The 21984-nt window shown below is 45.2% G+C and overlaps 1 protein-coding gene across 4 annotated transcripts in view; it reads left to right on the top strand.

Annotated features, from left to right (window-relative positions):
- The window catches only part of ELAPOR2 (endosome-lysosome associated apoptosis and autophagy regulator family member 2), a 182600-nt gene that overhangs the window by 41688 nt on the left and 118928 nt on the right, over positions 1-21984 (top strand). Inside the window, exon 1 of one of the 4 annotated variants that reach the window (XM_053257768.1) lies at positions 2666-2748. The exons of 2 other annotated variants lie outside the window; for them this stretch is intronic. The gene's annotated coding sequence lies outside the window, so the exon portion shown is untranslated. Of the gene's footprint in view, positions 1-2665; positions 2749-3610; positions 3629-21984 lie in introns of those variants that run through there. One more of the 4 variants, XM_053257765.1, reaches the window with a different exon arrangement.

Here is a 21984-nt window from a genome sequence, read left to right as displayed (position 1 = left end):
ACAAGGAAGCTGCTATAGTTCATCTTATTGTGCTCAGTGTTTTTTGTATCAGGATTTAAAGTTTGTATTTTGTGTTACTGAATGGTTTTACTATTGTTTGCTAACTACCCCAAGAATTTGGAGAGGAAGCCTTCAAATTTTGTAAACTATAAACCTTTTTCTGCACCTGCTGCCTCCAGGGGGTTGTGAGATTGCAACCAGAGAGAAGCACAGAAGCTTTAAATCTGGTGATTAAGTAGGAGATGCCACAGAAGTGTCTTCCTTTTGCCTATTCCCAGGGCCTCAGAGGAATTTTATCAGGGGGTACAAAGTTTCTTTCGTGCCCCCTTCCCTTCTCCATTAGTCATCCTGTTTTTATCTGCTATAGTTTTATGCCATGAGCTGTAGCCTTTAAGGACAAAAAGGGTATGGAAGATGAGAGAGGGGTGGAATGGAGTGCTCTGTTGATTTTCTGCTGGGGCCTTATGTTCCTATAGTCCCTCCATGATAAATATAAATACAATATAAAATAAAATATAAATAAAAAGAGGATCAGAGAGAAGAAAGCACATTTGATTTAAATATCTTTGTTTATGCTACAATACAGATAAGGAGAAAGAATTCACATTGAAACATCCTTTTATATTGCAATGCGGATCAGATAATCAGAAGACATAATTACTAGTAAAAAGTTTTTTTAAAAAAGAGGATAGGCTTAGTATTTACTTTAAAAGAAGAGCTTTCCTGGCCTTTTTTTGTGAAGAAAATCGTGGTGTAAGTGGCTAGAGTGCTGGACTAGAACCGGGGAGGCCCGAGTTCAAATCCCCATTCAGCCATGAAACTAGCTGGGTGACTCTGGGCCAGTCACTTCTCTCTTAGCCTAACCTACTTCACAGGGTTGTTGTGAGGAGAAACCTAAGTATGTACTACACTTCTCTGGGCTCCTTGGAGGAAGAGCGGAATATAAAATGTAAAAATAAATAAATAAATAAATGTTTGATTCAATACTTAGCCCGGCCAAATCCACAAGATGTTTCTGAGACATTGTAGACCTTAAATAATTCTTAATCCGCTTGAGTTTGCTAAATGACCTTTCTGCAAAAGCTACTGTTGCTGGAATTGTTAATAGTATTCTTAAGCGAACACAAACATTTGGAAACAGGTCACCAAGTCTGTACTTTGTTTAACAAGTTAAACAGATCTAATGTCTTTAATTGTGCATTTACAAAATTTGCTTTATGTACTGAGGGTAAATGTTGCATTTCTTTTCCAAAATCATCACCGTTAAGGTCAGCAGGATATTGCTCTAATAAAGATAAAACTTTTCTCTCCACATCACTTTCAGACATGGTGAGATATTTCCACAAGAAATTAAATTTTTCTGCCAACTGCTTAAAAGCATTGAAGCGGACAGTTAATCCTGCTATAACATTGTCTGCCAAAACGTAGAACACACACTTTCTGAAGTAGGCCTCTTCTGGCATATCATCTGTGTCATTCATTTCCTCCAAGTTAGCATCAGGTATGCTGTCATCATGCAGCCTTGTCCTCTTCCACCTAACTCCACCACATCTACGGGAGAGTTTTATTTCTATCTTTAGGTTTGACACAACCAATTTGGCTTCATTCCACATGCATTTCCAGTTGTTTCAAAGTTTTGTCAGATCTGTGAGGAGAGTTTCTATGTTTGCTTCTTCAGCATCCAGTGTGGCATCTCTAGCTTGGATGACCTTGTTGCAAATATCTGTGTCAGCTAATATTTTGTACCACATAGCTGACATTAACACACAGGCAAAAAATGTCACATAATAAAACCCCATGGACTTCATTTCATGTTTTGGCCATCACATTTAGTTCTAGGAGGTCTTCCTGTGCCAATTTAATGCCAGGCAGGTGAGCTGCAAAAGGCTTTACACATTCAACATGATCTGACCATGTTGTTTCAGACATACCATGAAGAGAACAACCAATACGGTTTTGTAGTAATTCCCATCGCTTAGGACTGGAACTGAACAGGTGGTACACAGTTTGAATTGTTCCAAAAAAGGTTATTGCTTCAGGTATGCATTCAGCAGCATCATTTCCACATAAGTTGAGTGTGTGACAACCGCAGGGTGAAAAAATGGCTGTTGAGCATTGTTCTTGTATTTTTGCATGTGCTCTGTTGTATTTTTATACCTACTTAGCATAGCATATCTACTTAAGTTTGTTTGTAGCATAAAATCATTGGCTTCTCATAATGTACAATATGTGGTACCTGATCTTTTGAATAGGCTTAGCCAAGCTGGCAATCATAATTATCATCATTAGGCCACAAAAGTTCTATAGATAAGCTATGAACTGTTGCAATAACATATAATACTAGTTAATTTTGGCCCGTTGAACAACGGGCCCTAGTAACGGCTCTCCTGTCCCCCCGCTGCCATTCCCCCTCCCTCCCTCATTAAGGGCCAAATCGGCCCAGCCACTTGCCCCGCAGCTTCCGCCGCCGACCAACCGCCCGCCCACCCAGCTGCCGATACCTCCTTGCCCCCGGAACACGTCCTCCGCTTGATCCGCTGCTCAATTAACAGAAGGAGAGAGGTGCTCGCATGCAGAGCTCCACTCTCTTTAAAGTCTCTTCCCGAACTGGCGGTTTGGGCGGCAAGGACGCAAAGCGCCAGTTCGGGAAGAGACTTTAAAGAGAGTGGAGCTCTGCATGCGAGCACCTCTCTCCTTCTGTTAATTGAGCAGCGGATCAAGCGGAGGACGTGTGCCGGCAGTAAGGAGGTATCGGCAGCTGGGTGGGCGGGTGGTTGGTCGGCAGCGGAAGCTGCGGGGGCAAGTGGCTGGGCCGATTTGGCCCTTAATGGGGGGGGGGTCAGCTGGGAGGGAGGGTCGGCGGCGTCGGCTGCGGGTGCCTTTTAAAAAATATTTAAGTGGCCTCCGCTCCGCCCCCGGCCTCCGTCTCTTTTGGTCGAGGCAGCGGCTCTGCCGCTGCCTCGCCCAGTTTACCCCGGCGCCGGTTTCCCGGCTTCTTCGGGGCGGCCGCTTCTGGCCGCCCAAGATGGCTGCCGGGTACCGGCGAGCGTGTCTCCCTTGCCCTGTTCTGCGCCTGCGCTTCGCGCAGGCGCAGAACAGGGCAGGGAGGCACGGACACACGCTTGGTGTCCGTCCACAGACGGACACCAAGCGTTTTATTAGAGAGGATAGGTTACAGTTAATACTTGGGCTCCTGGGCCCCCTTTTGGACCCCGGGCCTGGGTACGATGTACTCCCTGCACAAACCTATCCTTTTCCCTTTCAATTTCTGCCATCTGCTCCTTTTCCTGTTTATTGTGGGTACTACCTGGAGTCCTGCTTACTACAACAGGTACAGGGCAGGACTGGGGAAGGATCAGGTGGGAGAAACCACAACTGAGGCATCTATTGCTTAGTTTGAAAGCTACAACGTGAATCTCTGGGTTGCAACCTGGCAACCCCTCCCCCCCCTCCCCCATTTCTTTCTTTCCCTCTTTTCAGTTTGCAACAACACTATACACTTCAATTAATACAAGCAATATTGGACTTTGATCCAAAGAGAGTTGACATTGGTGTGGACTACTTTCTTGAACAAGTTACAGAAAATGAACTTTCAGTTTCTCACACCACCTGCTTCTGCAGTTAAAAGGTTTGTATTAAACAAGATATTTTAAGAAATCAAAATCTTCTTTTATAAAAAAAGTAGACCAGTCAGGGGCATAGCTAGGGGAGAGGGGGCCCGTGTTCACCCCTCTCCCCAGTGGCCCCTTGGAGTGAGGGAGATAATAAAGAAAATAGAGAGGGGTGGAGTTGGGGGGCCCACAGGAGCTGGGCCCCCTGGGTTCTTTGAACCCATCTGCTCAATTATAGCTACACCCTTGAGACCAGTGTTTTATGAAGCAAATTTGGAGTTAAATGTACACGGGAGACAGTTTGCAGAACATTGTGGTACATGAGAAATGCCAGTATGCCATCTGTTCGAAAATCAGGAAGACAGACAACTATTATCTAATGAGAAACATTGTGTGCTGGATTCTGCTATCAATCACCCAGGTGTAAATTTGCACATTTTCCACTGGTGTAAATAGTTATTTTCAATGTATGCTAGCATAAGCAAGCATACCGCCCTGGGCCATTTTTGGAAGGGCGGTATATAAATCAAATAAATAAATAAGCAAGCGCAACATTTGACCCAATGGCCTACATATATTTGGAAATAGATTTTTTTTTTAAAGTTCTTTTTGAAAGAAATATGAAAAGGCAGCTAAATGTAGAATCTTTACATTTGTATAAATCATTGTACCTGGAAGATTTTATTATATTCAATATACGTTTTCAGTGAATCACTTTATCAAAATAATTGCTACTTTTCTAGTATTAAAGAATTCTAGAATACTTTTCTAGTATTACAAGGTTAAATCTTGGAACTATTTAAGTGTAAGTGTGCATGTTGTATATAGAGATTCTGGGATGCCTAGGGAAATTATTTGGGTAGAGATGATGACTGCCTTATTAAAATCAGTTATGAGAAGACAAGGAAGGAAACTCTTATACAATCAGGAATTTGATGATAATGCCAAATGAAAGTGTAATGCAGAGATTCACCGGTGGAGTGAGCTTCAGTGGCATTTCTGGCATGACTCGCTTGTCAGTTTTGTGTGAGATGTCCTTCCCCTGTGGTACTGCTGATGAAGTGGAATGTATGTTACACTCCCTCAGTTCTTGTCCGCAATTCAAAATCATCTGTGGTGAGGAGGAGCAAGGCCAGTGTTCCCTCTAAGATGTGCACACTTGCGCACGCTCACAAGTCTTTTTTTATGTCAGCTCAGTTAATTTTAGATCCCACTTAGGTTAAATCAGGAAGGCCCCACTCTGAATGCACATGTGCACACACTGCTGTGATCCTGCTGCCCAGAACAAAATTGGTTCTGCACACAAATGAAATGAATTAGAAAGAACACTGAGCAAAGGCCCAGTGGTGGTTGGTGAATTTTCGAATTGGTGAGACTGTAGCTGGGGTCCATGTGTGCTAGGTGTGTGTTATATTGTTTATGCACATAGTCTGTGCGGTTTCAGCACAGATGTGCCTGTGTGTGCTTTTTGACACTCCAGCCTCAGCCTAGTGAATAATCACAGGCATCCTCTCCCCTCTCCAGAATCATATCTAGCTGCATTTCTTGAGACTTTGTAGGCAAGGAAGTGCCTCTGCATATATGCAGAATACATTCCCCTCATTACCACATAACCAAGCCAGGTCCCCCCACCCAACTTCAGGGGCTATATCTGCCAAAACATACACTGCCTTCGGACGTGATGCCAAACTGCATGTCCAATGGATCTGTGGTTCTGCACCCCTCCCCCCACTTTCCAGTCTGCATTTGGATGAAATGTAGAGCTGCCTCTTTGCAGTCACGCTGACTGCAGAGAGGAGGGGGTACTGACTGCCGGGGCTTCCTTCTTTAATGAAGGACAGCTCTGGAAGCCCATGGCAGCCGTAGTGAGGGAGGAGCATCCTCCCTCAATTCCAGTTCCATGTGGGCAAATCCAGTGCCAGAACTCAGATGTAATGCTGGTGCCACAGAAATGGAGTTTACCAAGGCGAAACTCCACTCTGAATTGAAGTTGGCCCTCGTTACCTGCGGTTTCATCAACCATGGTGTCATCTATCCACAGATGGATCTTAGAGACCCAGTTTCATTATTCATGGTACTAAAAATAGGTGATTTCCCCCTATCCATGGTTCCTAGGCCACTGGAAGTGACTTCTGGTGGCATTTGTGGTCTGGAGGGAGCATGGAGCTGTTTTGTGGCTCATGTTTACCTACTATGATCCCTCCATACAGTACATCTCAGAAGAAACATTGGGATATATCAAAGCATCCCAAAAAGGTGCCATAAAAAGTGGAACTTTTATTTTATTTATTTATTTAACATATTTCTATACTGCCCAAACATGTCTCTGGGCAGTTTACAACAAAAGTTAAAACATTCGTTAAAACAGAATAAATGATAACAGGAAAGATTGACACATTACAACAATTTAAATTTTTAAAACATTTAAAAAATGTTAAAATTATTAAAACACTATTTAATTTTCATTTAATTTAAAATAATTGTTTACTATTTTACTATTTCACTATTTAATTTTTAGCACAGAGATAATGCAGGCTAAGCTCCAATGAGCAGGGAAAATCTGAATTGTGTATGGAGGGGCACCTTGATGTCTTGCATGGACTTTGATGCAAATTACCCTGATGTATGAATGCATACTTTCCTTCCTGAAGCAAAGAAAAATCTCCGTCTGGGAAGGGCCCTACTGTCAAGTGGGGAGTACTCAACCTTCCTATTTTCCATCCATCTTTTGGTATGTGTATAAAGTTTAACACTTTAGGAAAGCCAAGCCACCCCGTCTTCCCATGTATACCCACATCCAGTGTTCCCTCTAAAGTGTGTGCATATGCATGCACTCACAAGTTTTGTGATGACATTCTGAATGCATGCGCTCAAACACTGCCTTGATACTGCTGCCCAGAACAAAATTCATTCCGCACACAAATGAAAAAAAAAATTAGAGGGGACACTGCCCACATCACCTAGTTATTTATGTTTAGAATGCCTACAGTAACTAGGCATTACACATAAAACATGAAGGGTGCATACAGATGAAGGGTGCATACAGATGTGCATAACTTAAGTGGTGAGCCCACTGTAGAAGCACATTTACCATGTTTTGCCTAAAAATCCAGACATCACTTGTGGATCAAGTGCAGGGATAATTGGTTCTGTGTGTTCGCTGGCAAGTGGTAACATCACTAAGCCACTCAATAGTCTCCCCCCCCCCCAATTTTTAAAATACAAACTGACCTTTTAAAAAAGAAGGGTATATATTGAATAAATGTTCATGCATCACTTTAAAAAAATAAGAGAAAATCAGACAGCTTGCTTGAAGCACTGGGGAGGGGCAAGACCATTGAATCACTGCATTCAATTTGTTGACCTGTACTTCTATCAGAGTTGGGGAGAAGTTGTGCTTGAGCAGTGAAAGGGGAAAAATGTTAATGAATCCTGATTTAAATGTATGTTTGTACACACCCAAAGACACAGACTCTGCTCTGAGGTTTAAAATCTGAGGATGGACCTTATATTAAAAGATAGTTTTAAGAAAAGGTTTTAAAAATGGATTTTAAATTAAATTAAAACGATACCCTCCCCCTGGGCTTGAAGACCAGAAGCAAGCTTTGTTATGTGAAAAAATAACCAGAGGGAGAGATCTGCTGAGGAAAATTGGGAGATGCAGAAGACCTAAAAGCACATGCATGCTTCTCGCCTGCCAGACCTACTTTGCAAATCTCCTCCAAATATCTTCTAGACACACACTCTTTTGTTTCTAGACATAAAGTTTCTAGACATAAAGTTTCTAGACATAAGACATAGACATAAAAGTCTAGAAACTTGGAGCAAAGGGAGTGGAAAGAAAAGATAGAGTAGAGAGATCTGTTTTAGAATGCTAAACTGAAGAAAAGTGTTTAGTGTGCATTTAAATGCATCACAAAGGGAATAGGAAGAGTATTGGCTGCCTCTGGACAAATCGACAAACTGGAGGTGAGTGAGGCAGAGGTTCAATTTCATGGTTGTCTGAATGTGTGAAACTGCGGTTTCATCACAAAAGTGACATGAAGTTTCACTCCCCAAATCATGAATTGAACCTTCAGTTTGTAGTGAGTTTCATTGCTTGTACCTCAGGTTTGGAAGTGCCATCGTGTCATTCAGATTCGGTCACTGCCGCAATCTGGGTTTTGTGCTGTGGTTGGTGCCAAAACCATAGAGACGATGGCTCAGACCAGAAACACATTAGCTCTATGCCTGCCACACTTCTCACTGGCCTCCTCTCTGAACTCTTGCCCCTCCCCCCATTGTCTCCACACTCATCCAGCTGTTGCCTGGCAACAGGGACACCACGTTGCCTTGTCCCCAACTTCAAAACATGCAAAAGTGAAAAGGCACATTGTGGGATGTCTGTATTCCACTGTGTCTCATTCCTCCCACCATTGACAATCTGCAGAGAAAGGGGATAGGTTGACAAGATGGGCACTTCATGGAGAGGTCTCCATAAATCAAGCTATGAATAAGTACTTGCACAAGCATGTATAGTCCTGGTGGCCCCATAAACTGGGCAACCTGGTTGTTTCCCAACAAAGAAAACACATGCCAGGGGAGTGATACCTGGGGTCTGGGTTGAAAGGCAGTCCCTGGAAGTCTTGAGTGGCTCTGCTCTATTTTTTGTACAAATTAGTAGGGGAAGGTACAGCAGACCCTTCCCTTTGGGTGTAAGCACACACTCTGTGGCATCACTCATTAGAAGAACCGTCTTGAGGTACACCGGGATGGTGATTAAAGGGCTGAATTGTTAATAATGTGTGATGATACCCCTTCTCCCAAGGATCACTCTTTCATGAGAGTGGCAGGCCATAGAGGCATGCATGTGGGCCACAGGTTTTTTGCACCATTGCTAGATCCACGCAAGGCCAGGGAAGGATACCACACCAATGTCATTCCAGGTCATAACGACTGGCAGACACTATGAATGAAAATGCTCACTCTAGCAGTCTGATCGTCCCTTGGCACATATGCATATTGATTTTTTCCAGTACAGCCACCGGCTTGTCAGGAATAGCTGAAAATAGGGGCTCTGCCCACCCACAATTCCCTGTGGTGGTTGATCTGCGTATGACAGAATGCCGATTCTAGCCGGGGAATTTTGAATGTGCACTAGGAGCAATTACTGATCTTGGCAGATCAAGCCCATAGAGAAACAGCTGGACACATGGAGTGGCCTGGACTGCTTGGGAGTCTGTAGGGGTTGAGTGTAGAGGGGAAGGTGAGCAGTATGAGTTATATTCTTTAAACAGATCTACTGGGGGCCCCACATCAACAGGGCCCCCTATAGTTCGATGCCCTAGCTCATGAGGGTGCAGTCCTATGGAGACCTGAAGATTATGAAGCCTCTAGTCCTCCCCACTGGACTGGCCCTCTCATGAGAGGGCTAATCCCTGGCCGACATGGGGGCAGGAGTGTGTGTGTGGGTTCATGGACTGCTTTGACTGGGTCTGCCATCACAAGAGCATCTTTTGTCACAGTGGACCAGACTCCAGGATCTTTTGCCCACCTTCATATACATATTCCTCCTAGGAAGTTGTCATGGTCCCTTCCCGGAGTAACAGAGAAATAATGCCTCTCCTCCCCCATTACCAGTAATTGTGCTTGTGTGAGACTGTTTTGGTTGTGAGTATCCTGTGAGGATGGCAGCACAAGTGTTGTGAGGAAAAGGGTTCAAATGCCCTTTCCCTACAGAGGGTGGGCGGTCCATGCTGAAAAGGCACAATCATGCTGGGCACACACCCTTGAAGATCATGGCCAATGGCTGCCACTCTGCTGGCATACTGACGCCTTGCCAGCAGTCTGGTGCTGCGAGTGCTACAGAGTGTGTTGGCATGCGGCCTCAGCAGACCAGGGAGAGGGAGGGACTCCTCTGCCCTGAAACCGAAGGTTGCCCAGCCTGGTTTGGAGGATCATCTGTGGGGTGATTCCTGGGTTCAGGATTCAACTTCAGGTTCATCAACCTGCAGTTTGGCATCATGTGTGAAGGTGGCCATTGTCTTTTTACAGACCAGGCCTGATTTATATACTAAATATGCTCATTGGCCAGTATACAAAACAGGTCTGAACCAAGTTCTTTTATATTAGTGACCATGTATGATATGGATGCAAGGAAGAAAGGAGATCAAACCAGTCCTCAAGATTCAATTGGCTTTATTGAGTATAAAAGACTAACAACATAATCTAGCAAAGCAGAAAGCAGAATACTCTATTAATATCAGCAACAGTATTTAAACAGAACATCCTAACCCGTACCAATATTCAACCCGTGTGCCTAACTAACATATGTGTGTGCAATTAAATCTTCCTAGAGTCTAATACAATTCAGATACAGGCAGAAAAGAAGGGGGGGGAGGAAGGCTGCGGGCTGGCATGGTTTTGGGGAGATTAGTAGAGGAAAAGAAGGGGGGGAGGAGAAGGGAGCAGGGAAAGGATGGAGGGGATTCCAGGCTTGTAGGAGCAGCATGTTTACCAGGAACAGAGGCTTGAGAGAGAAGAATCACTTCAGCTGAAGGGGTGAGGTGCTTGGCGGAGACAGGAGTTGTTGCAGTGCTCAGATCACGGCTGATAGCCGGAGCATCATGGCTGGGGAGTCTTGACTTTCTCACTGCGCAGTAGAAGTCACAGACAGCCTCTGACCATGGCAGAGTTCCTGCTTTGCCCCGCGGCTTAGCAGCAAAACCCTGGGATCCTCGTGAGCAGCTTTTGCTATAGGCAAAAGATTGCTCACTCTCTGTCTAAAAAGCCTCATTCTTATAGTGTATTTCTCTTTTGATCTCTCATAGATCTTATTCAAAATATCATCTTTTCCTGGGTGTCCAAAAAGGTGACAACTTGCTGCTACCTTCTGAACAAAGTCTTAATTATTCAGGATATTGGCCAGTCCAGAGAGATCTCTGAATCTCATCTTCTGTAAACTCTGTGCTGAGAAGGGAGGGAGGGGGACATTGCCCACAGCAAATCTGCATCTAAGATGCTGCAAATTGCATCTTCCCCCAAAAGGTGTTAAAATTCAGAGTTAGTAAGAGAATTGATCCTATTTGGTGTGAGACAGCCATTCTTATTTCTTGTGTACCTCTTATCTAGTGTGTAATTATATTTAAAGTAACATATATGTGCGTGAGACATTCAGTCCATTTGTAGCATCAGTGAAGTGAGATTAAAATCTACAGACGGATCTCTGTATGCATTTGGCTATGTTGAACTTCCATGGAGAACAATTCAAATCACTGACAAGGATTTAACACTAACAGGAAGGAGGGGGGGATCAGCCCCCTGGCTCCTTCCACAGACACTTGGTAGTCAGTGGTATTAGCATATGGATTACAGCATTCAGCATTCAGACCTGGCTTTTGTGTTCCCTTGCATATCCATTTTGCAACACAATGCTATATTGTCTCCTGCTCCAGAGAGCAGTTTGACCTGGGTGCCAGTTCACCTCGAGTTCAGGTATCATTTCTTAATATAAAATGAAATCAGACACAGGCCTATATTTCACCATACTTCTGAGTTGGTACCTCTGGTTCTGATATGTTATAGACCGTTCATAACAATCTCAGCAGCTGTTGTTGCTCTGATGGTTGGGGCAAAACTGTTCTTTCACATTGTGATATGTTACATAGCTAATGGAGAACAGTCATTAGTAGATTTATTCTCTAGATGCTTGCCAAAGCCTTAGCCTAAAAATCTTTTGGAAGCATTGCAGCACATTCTGCAATGTTCTCTACTGCAGTACATGGAGGGTTTACAGCGAAGGTAATGTTTAAATATAGCCATTCACCAGGCTGTCTGTAGTAAGCAACACGCGCCTCCAAGTGACCTAGCTCATTTAAACTGGTGTGCGTGTGCATCTTTGTGCATACGGTAGGGGATGTGTGTGAATTCCTAGGTCCAAACTTTCCCCTTCTATGCATCTCATCTTATTTCTGGTACTGCCACTGAACCAAACCTCTGTGGCACATAGCCACAGGGTCAAATTAAATATGTGTTTGTTCACATCACTGGACCTAGTGTGCTTGCTTGCCTTTAAAAAAATGTTAATAGCATATGTGGGGGGAATAAAATAAAGACAAACACCTTGTATATGTAAACAGTGCCTTTTCTTCCAGTTTTTACAGGGGTCCAGCCAAGGGCATGACAAGGTTGGACTGAGATCTTGGACAAGTGAAAATGCCCTCCACCCCCCAATCTTCTTAATATGTAGAAGCCAAGAATTGTGATAGCCCCCAAGTAAATCATGCCAATGTTGGTGGCAAGAAAATACAAGCCAAGTGAATCTGAACTCAACCAGGCAAAAAAGCCTGCCACAGTATACCCTTGTCTGGCCCTGGCCCTCCCCAGTCCCTACCTTGTGACTGGCTGGCTAAGTGCTCAGGCTCAGTCTATCCTTCCCTTAGCCTGACTGATGCCTCAGCAACAGCATTTCCTTGTGACTGCACCTGCCTGTCAGTCAGGCTGAGGGAAGGATGGGCGGAGCCTGAGCACTTAGCCTGTCATGAGGAAAGGAGGAGGGAGGGATTCTCCCTGGCATTCCTCCACCTCTTGGAGAGGACTCCTCCAAGATGAGTCCTGGGATCGGGAGTGCCAGTGAGTTGGGGAGGTAAGGGGGCAGAACAACGGTGAGCTGTCACGCGGCCAGCAGCTCCCTCTGCCAGCAACCGAATCACCAACTGGGAATTGACAGAGGAAGTGTGACTCTGTTAGTCCTTTTGGACCTCTTGGCGGCTTTCGATACTATTGACCATAGTATCCTTCTGGAGCGACTGAGGGGGTTGGGGGTGGGAGGCACTGCTTTGCAGTGGTTCCACTCTAATCTCTTGGGCAAATTCCAGATGGTGTCCCTTGGGGATTGTTCTTCAAAAACTGAACTTCGGTATGGTGACCCTCAGGTCTCTGTATTGTCTCCAATGTTGTTTAACATCTACATGAAACTGCTGGGAGAGATTATCAGGAGATTTGGTGCAGGGTATTATCAGTATGCTGATGACACCCAAATCTATTTCTCCATGTCAACGTCATCAGGAGAAGGCATAACCTCCCTAAATGCCTGCCTGGAGGCAGTGAATGGCTGGATGAGAGGTAACAAGCTGAGGCTGAATCCAGATAAGACGGAGGTACTTATTGTGCGGGGTCAGAACTCAGGAGATGATTTTGATCTGCCTGTTCTGGATGGGGTCACACTTCCCCAGAAGGAACAGGTACGCAGTCTGGGGGTGCTTCTGGACACAAAACTTTCCCTGGTGTCCCAGGTTGAGGCAGTGGCCAGAAGTGCCTTTTATCAGCTTCGGCTGATATGCCAGCTGCATCCATTTCTTGAGATAAATGACCTCAGAACAGTAGTACATCTGCTGGTCACCTCCAGACTTGACTACTGCAATGTGCTCTATGCGGGGCTGCCTTTGTACGTAGTCCGGAAACTGCAGTTAGTCCAGAATGCGGCAGCCAGATTGGTCTCTGGGTCATCTCGGAGAGACCATATCACTCCCATCTTAAAAGATTTACACTGGCCGCCAATAAGTTTCCAGGCAAAGTACAAGGCTTTGGTTATCTATCTATATATATTTCTCCTAGGTGTGCCTTCCAAAATGCGTCCCGGCAGTTCAGCTGATTGGCTGGGCTGCGGAGGCGCCTGATTGGCTGGCGCACCCAGGAGAGAGGACAATTGGCCAGCGGTGCGGGCCAGGGCTGCCGGCGGGCGAAGGGTGGTGCGAGGGGGCGAGGCGAGGAGGAGGACAGGCCGAGGGGCGAGGAGGCGGCAGCGTGGCGCCCCGATACTGGGGTGGGGTGGGGGAGAGGTGGCTGGCCACAAAGACTGGCAAGCGGCTCTCGGCGGGCCCGTTGGCGGTGGAGGGGGCTCTCGGCGGGCCCGTTGGCGGTGGAGGGGGCTCTCGGCGGGCCCGCTGGTGGTAGAGGCGGCTCTCGGTGGGGCCGCTGGTGGTGGAGGAGGCAGCGGTGGCGGCGGCGGCTCTCGGCAGGCCCGCTGGCGGCGGCGGCTCTCGGTGGGCCCGCTGGCGGCGGTGGCGGCACTCGGCCCCGCTGTAGACTGGGGAGGGGAGAGGTAGCCTGCCCCAAAGAGCGCACAGATGCTCTGTGCGGGGTCAGCTTGTAACCTATAAAGCCCTAAATGGCTTGGGCCCTGGGTATTTAAGAGAACGCTTTCTTTGCTGTGAACCACACCGCCCATTGAGATCATCAGGAGAGGTTCGTCTGCAGTTGCCACCAGCTCGTCTGGTGGCTGCTTGGGGATGGGACTTCTCTATTGCTGCCCTGAGGCTTTGGAACACACTTCCTGCTGAAATAAGAGCCTCCCCATCTCTTACAACTTTTAAAAGAGCAGTCAAGACGCATTTGTTCACCCAGATTTTAAATTTGATACTGTTTTAATTGTGTTTTAATTGTGTTTTTAATAGTTTTAATTTTTTAATTTTAATTGTTGAAATGTTTTAATCTTTTATTGGCTGTTTTTATTGTTCTGTAAACCACCCAGAGAACTCGCGTTTTGGGTGGTATAAAAACGTGATTAATAAATAATAAACACAGGAACAAATGTCCAACCTTGTTCTTAACTGCTCTCCTTGTGTCTAGCAGTCTGTGTGTGTGTGTGTGTGTGTGTGGTCGGGGGGAGTGGTGAACTACTTGTCTGGGGTGGTGGGGGGAGATCCTTGCTCTCCAGCACCACCTGTAAATAGGAGCATATGGACAGGTGGGATAGAAAAACATTCGTATGGGTTAGTAACTTAGGTTGATCACATTGCACTTGCCATGGATTATCTACATCAGTGTTTCTCAACCACCGGTCCCTGGACCGCTGCCGGTCCCCAAAGGGTTGAGTGCCGGTCCCTGACTGGGAGTCAACCCCCCCCCCCAACTGAAATCAAGGCACTCACTTCCTCAATTTTGCACATGGCACGGAAGAGGAAGAGTATCACGGAGGCATGGGACCCTTCTTGTGCCTTGCCTCCACGTGCTGCTGAGATCTTCCTACAGCTATCTTATTCCCTATCTTTACAGCTTCAAACTGTATGCGGTGCAGGGGCATGGAGGAAAAGGTATGGCAGTGGGCGCCACTTGAAGGGCTGCTGGTTCTTGCATGCTCATTGTTTGCAGCCAAAGGTTGGTTGATTGAAACCCAGCTGCCTGTTGTGGTCGAGGCGCCTTGAGAGGGAACGCTGTTTCCCTCTTGCATCAGTGGGGCTTGCTTGTATGTTGTTTTCATTGGCCCCATGTAGCTTTTGAATTTTTCTAATGGCCCAACATCCCCTCTCCACTGAGTAATCAGAAGCACCTCCACCACCACCCCGCACATACTGAAGACATACTGGAGACAAATTTGTTCACCCAGGCTTTTAGATTCAGGGGTTCTCAACCTTGGGTACCCAGACGTTGGTGGACTTCTACTCCCATAATCCCCAGCCATAATGGCCAAATGCCATTGTTGTTGGGGGTTATGGGAGTTTAACTGAGGGACCCAAGGTTAAGAACCCCTAATATTCCATGTTTGCAAAAGATTCCAAATTTAATTATTTTAATGCTTATATTATTTTCATTCTAAACTGCCCAGAGATGCAAGTTTTGGGCAGTATAGAAGTCAGATAGATAGATAGACAGACTTGAAACCCCTTTACTAACTGCTGGTCCGGGAAACTGCGCATGAAGAATGTAGCGGTCCTTGAAACTCTGCACGAAGAATTTAGCGGTCCTTGACTCCAAAAAGTTTGAGAAACACTGATCTACATTATGCATTGTTTATTAAGTTGTATTGTTGTGTGTAAAAGATTCATACAGGCCCTGAGTATTTTGATGGAAAAGGCTAAACACTAAACAAACTGCTGAATTAACACATTACTACTACTTTTCTCATCACAAATCCTAACAGTGTTGCTATCATTCCCTACCACCCCAATATGTGACACATTTTACATATAGTCCCAAACTACTATTACTAAAATACTGCTACTATAGCTACATATATTTAAACAAGTAGGTGAGGCCTTATGTTGACTGAGCAAAGTCATTTTGCATAGATATGCCACCTAAAGGCGCAGTGGGGAAGTAATTTGCCTAGGGGCAAGAGGTTGCTGGTTCGAATCCCTTCTGCTATGTTTCCCAGACTATGGAAACACCTATATCAGGCAGCAGCTATCTAGGAAGGTGCTGAAAGGCATACTCTCATACTGCACAGAAGATGGCAATGGTAAACTCCTCCTGTGTTCTACCAAGAAAACCACATGGCTCTGTGGTCTCCAGGAGTTGACACCAACTTGATGGCACAACTTTACTTTACTTACACTTATAGGAAAGTTCAAGAAATTATATTACAAATAAGAAATTATATGTAATATAATTTTTATTAATGTCCTTGCAAAAGGGAAGTAAAAGAACAGTTTGAAATGTGTAGGATTTCAACTTCAAACATTATTCATTTTATAGAATATCTAGCATAAACCTTAAATTTGAATCTGAGAAAGATCTTCTTCTTCTCTTGGACATGATGTCATTTTGGAATTATTGATCTGATTATTGAGTATTAAGAATCTGTTGGAAACAATAACAGTTAAAATACGATGATTATATTCAGAATTTCTTCTTTTAAAACCCCTCAACTTATTTAAACCTTTCTCTGTGCATATTCCAGTGTAAAGCGTAGTGCATTCAGCTAATTTTTAGTGGCAGGATTGTGTATGCAAAATTTTGTAACTGTAAGTCATCAGGAAGTATGGCTTCATTTCACACACATTCTTCAAAATATATAATATCTTTACATTATATAATATATATATATATCCTCTCTAATAAAAGCCTTGGTGTCCGTCCGCAAAGCGCATGCCCAGAGCAGAGCAAGTGAGACACGACCGCCAGCACCTGGCGGCCATTTTGAACGGCCAGAAGCAGCCGTCCCGAAAAAGCCGGGTATGCGGCGGCGGGGGAAACTGGCCGAGGCAGCGGCGAAGCCGACGCCTCGGCCATGAGCTGCGGCGCGGCCAAGACGAGGCCGAGGCGCCCAGAAGTGGCCGCCCCGAATACGCCGGGGGCAATGGCAGGGGAAGACCGAGACGGGGGACGGGAAAGCCAGGCGAGGTGGCGGCAAAGCCGCCAACAAGCCCTGTCCGCACCGTCCAGGACAGTGCAAATGCACCCCACCGCAACAGCCGCCGCCCACGCCCACTCACCCGCCCTCCCAGCTGCCGAAAATCACCTTCCCCGCTTCCCCCCCAAAAGATTAAGGGCCAAAATCACCCATGAGAAGGGAGCCGCCCCCGCCTATCACCCACCCGCCCAACCAGCTGCCCAAACCCACCTTACCCACTCCAGCCCACGACAATCGGGCAAAAAAAACAAGAAAAAAAACGCAAAGTGGAAGTGAGGAGCTCACAAACAGAGGTCCTCCCTGTGCTAAGCCTCTGCCCAAACTGCCGCTATGGACGTGAAGGATGCCTATTGCGTCCTTCACGTCCATTACAACAGTATGGGCAGTAGCATACCACAGAGAGGAGCTCTTTTCGCGTGTTCCACACTTCCACTTTGCAAATTATGCTTTTTTTCCGCCCGATTGCCGCGGGGGACAGGTGGAGGGGAAAAAAACCAGAAAGAGACAGAGAGACAGAAAGGTTAAAAAAAAAAAAGGATTAAGAACACTTAAAGACGGCACTTAAAGACGGCGGAGGCAAGTGGGGGGCAGGGGGGGGAGGTGCTAGCGCCCGTTATTTCAACGGGCCTGAAAATACTAGTATATATATAAAATAGCTTATTATCAAGTAGTTGAAATATATTTTTTGAAATATATATTCTGAAGAATTTGTTATGAGTGGTTTACATAGAAAATAAAAAAAATAATTTTAAACTTTATTTTTATTCTGTAAAATTGTTTTGTTTTTATTCTGTTTACATTTGTTATATATTAAATTATGTACACTAGGAATACACGTATCAGACAGCATATAAATATGATACATAATAAGATGCTCCTGTCCCAAAGATTCACCATCTAAAAAGAAAAATAGGGTAGACTCCAGCAATAGCCACTGGAGGGATGCTGGATATGGACAGTTGGCTTTCCCCTGCTAAATACTGGAATCACCACTTTAAAAGGTGTCTCTTCTCAGTTAGCTGTGATGTACATCACTCAGTCATCCCTGTGATGTAGCAAGGTCAGGGATAGCTTGTGTTCAGCCACTGAACATGCCCCGCCCCCTGCATGGTGGCAGGGCCCTGCCACTGCTGTTGCACCTGCTGCCCACTGCCTGCCTACTCTCTCTGCTCCTGCAACCTGTTGCCCGCTGCCACCATGGCTTTCACACCTGCTCTTCCCCTACCCCCCCCCCCACTTGTCACATGCCAGTGTGGCTATTGTTTCTGTTCTGTCATACTCCTCTTCCCCCTGCCCCTGTGTTTACCATCTGGCTTCAAGACTGATTGGAGCCTCCGATTGCTCCAGATGGGAATGAAAAGTCTGCATGCATCCTTTGTCTGCACTAGAGCACATAAAGAGCTGCATTAGTGCTCTTCATTCCCATCAAGGCTCTGGGACTGTCGAAAGCTCTGATCGGCTTCAGAGCCAGATGGCAACCATGGGGGCAGGGGGGGAGGAGGAGGAGGAGAGATCAGAAGTGATATCCATGATGGAAGGTGACAAAGAGCAGGAACGATAGCCATGATAGTGGTGGGGAGAACAAAGGTGATAGCCATGGTGGCAGGTGACAAGCGATGGGAAGAGCAGAAGCCATAGCCACAGTGGAGCACAGAAGTGACAGCAGGTGGAGGGGGCAGGTGGTCAAGGGATCCCCGGACACCTTGGAACACTAATATCTCTGCTATCTGGGATCCAGATTACGCCACTATAACATCCCTCCTGTGAGATGGGAGGCTCATGCTGGAAGGGTGCCTCTTGAGGAACGTGACTCAAAGAAACAGAAGCTATAGGTTCTTGTAGTGAAGCCCCTCTTCTCCCCTAAAGAGTGAACTAGAAGTGAACCCTGTCCTCACTGACAGGCTGGTGACCTCCAGGGCTCAGCCAATCAGCACACCAGGTGGGTGGGACCTAGACAGGAGTTGGGAGGAAGAGAAGGGTCTTTCTGTTAGAGAAAAGAAGCTGGGCTGGAGGTGCCATGGAAATGGCTGCAAAAGGAGGACTGCAGTTCTTGGAAGATAGGACTGCAGGAGCTTGAATTCTCCATCCAGGGGTTGGTGAGTTTAAAGACAAAGGAAGCCAGGGCTTTTGGCTTCTGGAAGTTTAGTCTAGGGAAAGTTTGTTTGGTCATATTTTGTGTTAAACTTTTATTTTCTTTTGTGTGCTCTGTATATCCCTGAACCTGTTCTGTTGTTTACCTGTAATGCAACTATGCTAAGAAAAGTTGAGCTTTTGAAAACTCATCCAGTTACGGCATTGTAAAAGACTCTATAAGCTTTTAAAGGTGCATTTGTATTTTCTTACATCCATGTTCTTTGCAACTGGGTAACCATGATTTTTAAAGTATGCCACCCCAATATCATCTGGGTTGCTTTTTGAAGGATTCTTGTAACCTACTGAGTATTTCTTTTACCTGTAACTAAAAGCTGGGAGAGCCTCAGACCAAAGCAGTCTGTAGCATGTGAATAAAGCTTTCCTTTTTTTTCTTTTTTTTCCTTTGCAGTTTTAACAAGCCTCTTTGAGTGGATTTTTAACTAAGGAAAGAGGGTTTCCTCTGGTGCAACACACCTTATATGTTCAGCAGTTCTACCAGTTTTCTCTCCACGTGTAAGCTTGCATGTGGAAGGTTTTTTTTTACTTTCCAATAGCAAAAGAAGGGGAGTCTCCCTGGGAGTCCACCCCAGCCCGGTGTGTGTGTGTGTGTGTGTGTGTGTGTGCGTGCAAACTGTTGATAATTGGGTGGTAGTGGCAGCCTACAGGAAAGTTTTGGGGGAAGCCTTTGTTCAGAAAGCATAGAGGGGATAAATTCAGCATTTTTATCCCCTTCACCTGGGCTTGCTCTGAGACAAAGGCTGGTAATCTGCTACAGTTTTATTTTCTCTTTTGAGGAAGCATGGCGAAGAGAGAGCCCTCCAAGAGAACACTGAGTTCTCTGGTTGTGAAGAGAGCTCTGCTCTTGTGTTTTGATCTCAAAGAAGGCCCTCTCACATTGTGTTGCCTGTTGTCACTTAGGCTGTCACTGTTAGTAGGAATAAAGTAAAATAAACAGGAGATTCAGGAATGGCTGAAGAATGAATAGTTTATATAATATTTCTACAATTTTTTAAAGGAGGAAAGCTGCCTCAAATAAATTGATGATAAAGGTTTGATACTGCTTTTCTGAACTTGTTAATGCATTCATTTATCCCAGTATGACAGCCCTGAATAGTTCATTCAGTTTCTGAGCCCCTTAATGGTACCTGCCACACAAAGGCACAGTAGGAGAAAACTTCTATAAATTTGGCTGCTTTTATAAGTCTAATGTACACAGCTTCCCCCATGACTTTATTTCCAAAGGTGGCCAAAACCTTCTCTGTTGAATGTTTGCCTGCTGTGAAAAAAAGTTGACAATTGCCATGGGAAACACTGCTCCTGTAAAACATTAATTACTTATACCAATAATAATTTTAAATCAGACTCCTGTTTACTGTGGTTGGGTTTATTTTATTTTATTCACTGTAATTCTAGACTGTCTTTCAGCCAACAGTTTCAAAGTGATCTACATAAGATTAAACAATTTAAGACAACTAGCTGAACCCACACAGATCATCTGTGCGCTAGGACTTGGTTGCTCTCCTTGCCCCCTGCCATAGCCCCTGCTTTTTTGCTCAGTGTCAGCCAACCACCCTCACTCACCCCCTCCCTGCTCACTGACTCTCCCCCTACCCGCACCTTTTCCCTATCTGCATATGGAAACTCCACTGCCCAATCACCACATTGCTTCTGTTCTGTTACCTCTGATTGGTAAAGTACTGTGTGGGCAGGGCTTAGTGTATTAGATACATAGATGTTAAAACTCCCATTCAGCCATGATACTTGTTGGGTGACTCTGGGCCAGTCAATTCTCTCTCAACCTAACCTGCTTCACAGGATTGTTGTGAGGAGAAACTTAAGTATGTAGTACACCGCTCTGGGCTCCTTGGAGGAAGAGTGGGATATAAAATGTAAAAATCAATAATAAATTAATGGCAAAAAAGCCATGTTCTCTCTGAAGCTCTGCCGTTTCTGAAAGACAGTCTTCAGAACCTTGAAGAGGTTCAAAGAAACAAGTTGACTTAACACTGCACAGAGACACACAGAGTACATCTGCACACAGAACCCCTCCCGGGCTCTGCCTCCCTGAATGGAAAGGGGAAGCCTTAAAAAGGCAGCCTTCAACAGCCCGGCACTCCTCCTCGGCTCTACTTGTTCCTGCCGAACTTGTCAGTGCTGGCTTGCAGACGTTGGAAGCAGGACATGAGAACACAGGACCAATTCACACATGTTCAATACTGGAGCAACAGGTAACAGCTAATATGTGCAAAAGTGCCATCATGTAAATGACACTAAAGAGAGAGAAAAACTTCCACACATTCTCATATCACTTCAAAGGCAGTGCTTTTTAATGGAATCAATTCACACCTTCAGCTACCAGCCGAACAAGTAATCAAGGAAGCAAATACATGTGTGAATCAAGCCTGAAGATTTAGTTTGGTGAGAGTTGTGGGGATTTCAGCTTCTTCTGGAACTAGAGTTCCTAAAGGGTTTTCAAGGTTTGAGGAAGCCATGACAGTTTTAGGGGTGCCAGCATCTGATGTTGAAGCTTGCCTTTTGATAATTATGTGACAAGAGATGTTGCTGTGAGAGGATAAGACATCAGATAAGCTTCTCCCTTGAGGCTGCTTTTGAAGGCATTGGCAACACAACTTCAGTTAGGTTATCAATGATTTTGATGCGTTTCTATTGCTTTGATTTCCTTCAGTGGCACTTTCTGTGAGGCAAGCTACATCATTATGTAGCAGAAATCCCCCAGGTTCTTGAGACAGAGATTGGCACCAACAGTTTGAGAGAAAGCAATTAGAGACTCAGTGGAATAAATTCCAAAGGCTGAGCCCCGGTTACACTGTGGCTTCAGCTTTTAAACACATAGCAATTTACATATTGTGGATACAATTCTCATTGATAAGCACCATCATCTTACACTTATTACCAATCAGACATTTTCTGCTAACTATAATTAAGCATTACTCCTCCTCCTTCTCTTCTGCATATTGATTGCCAACTATTTCACTCCCTTCCAGTTGTGGCCTTGAAGGTACTGGCCAGCCAGCACTTTGTTATCTATAGATACCAAGGGGGCCCCTTTGCCTGCATTCCAGCAGGTCGACAGATTTATTGTGCTGTTAGCAAGTTGCAATTAGTGCA

This window comes from Hemicordylus capensis, chromosome 5 (genome assembly GCF_027244095.1).
Source record: "Hemicordylus capensis ecotype Gifberg chromosome 5, rHemCap1.1.pri, whole genome shotgun sequence".
NCBI lineage: Eukaryota > Metazoa > Chordata > Lepidosauria > Squamata > Cordylidae > Hemicordylus > Hemicordylus capensis.
This window is presented reverse-complemented; position numbering and strand designations above follow the sequence as displayed.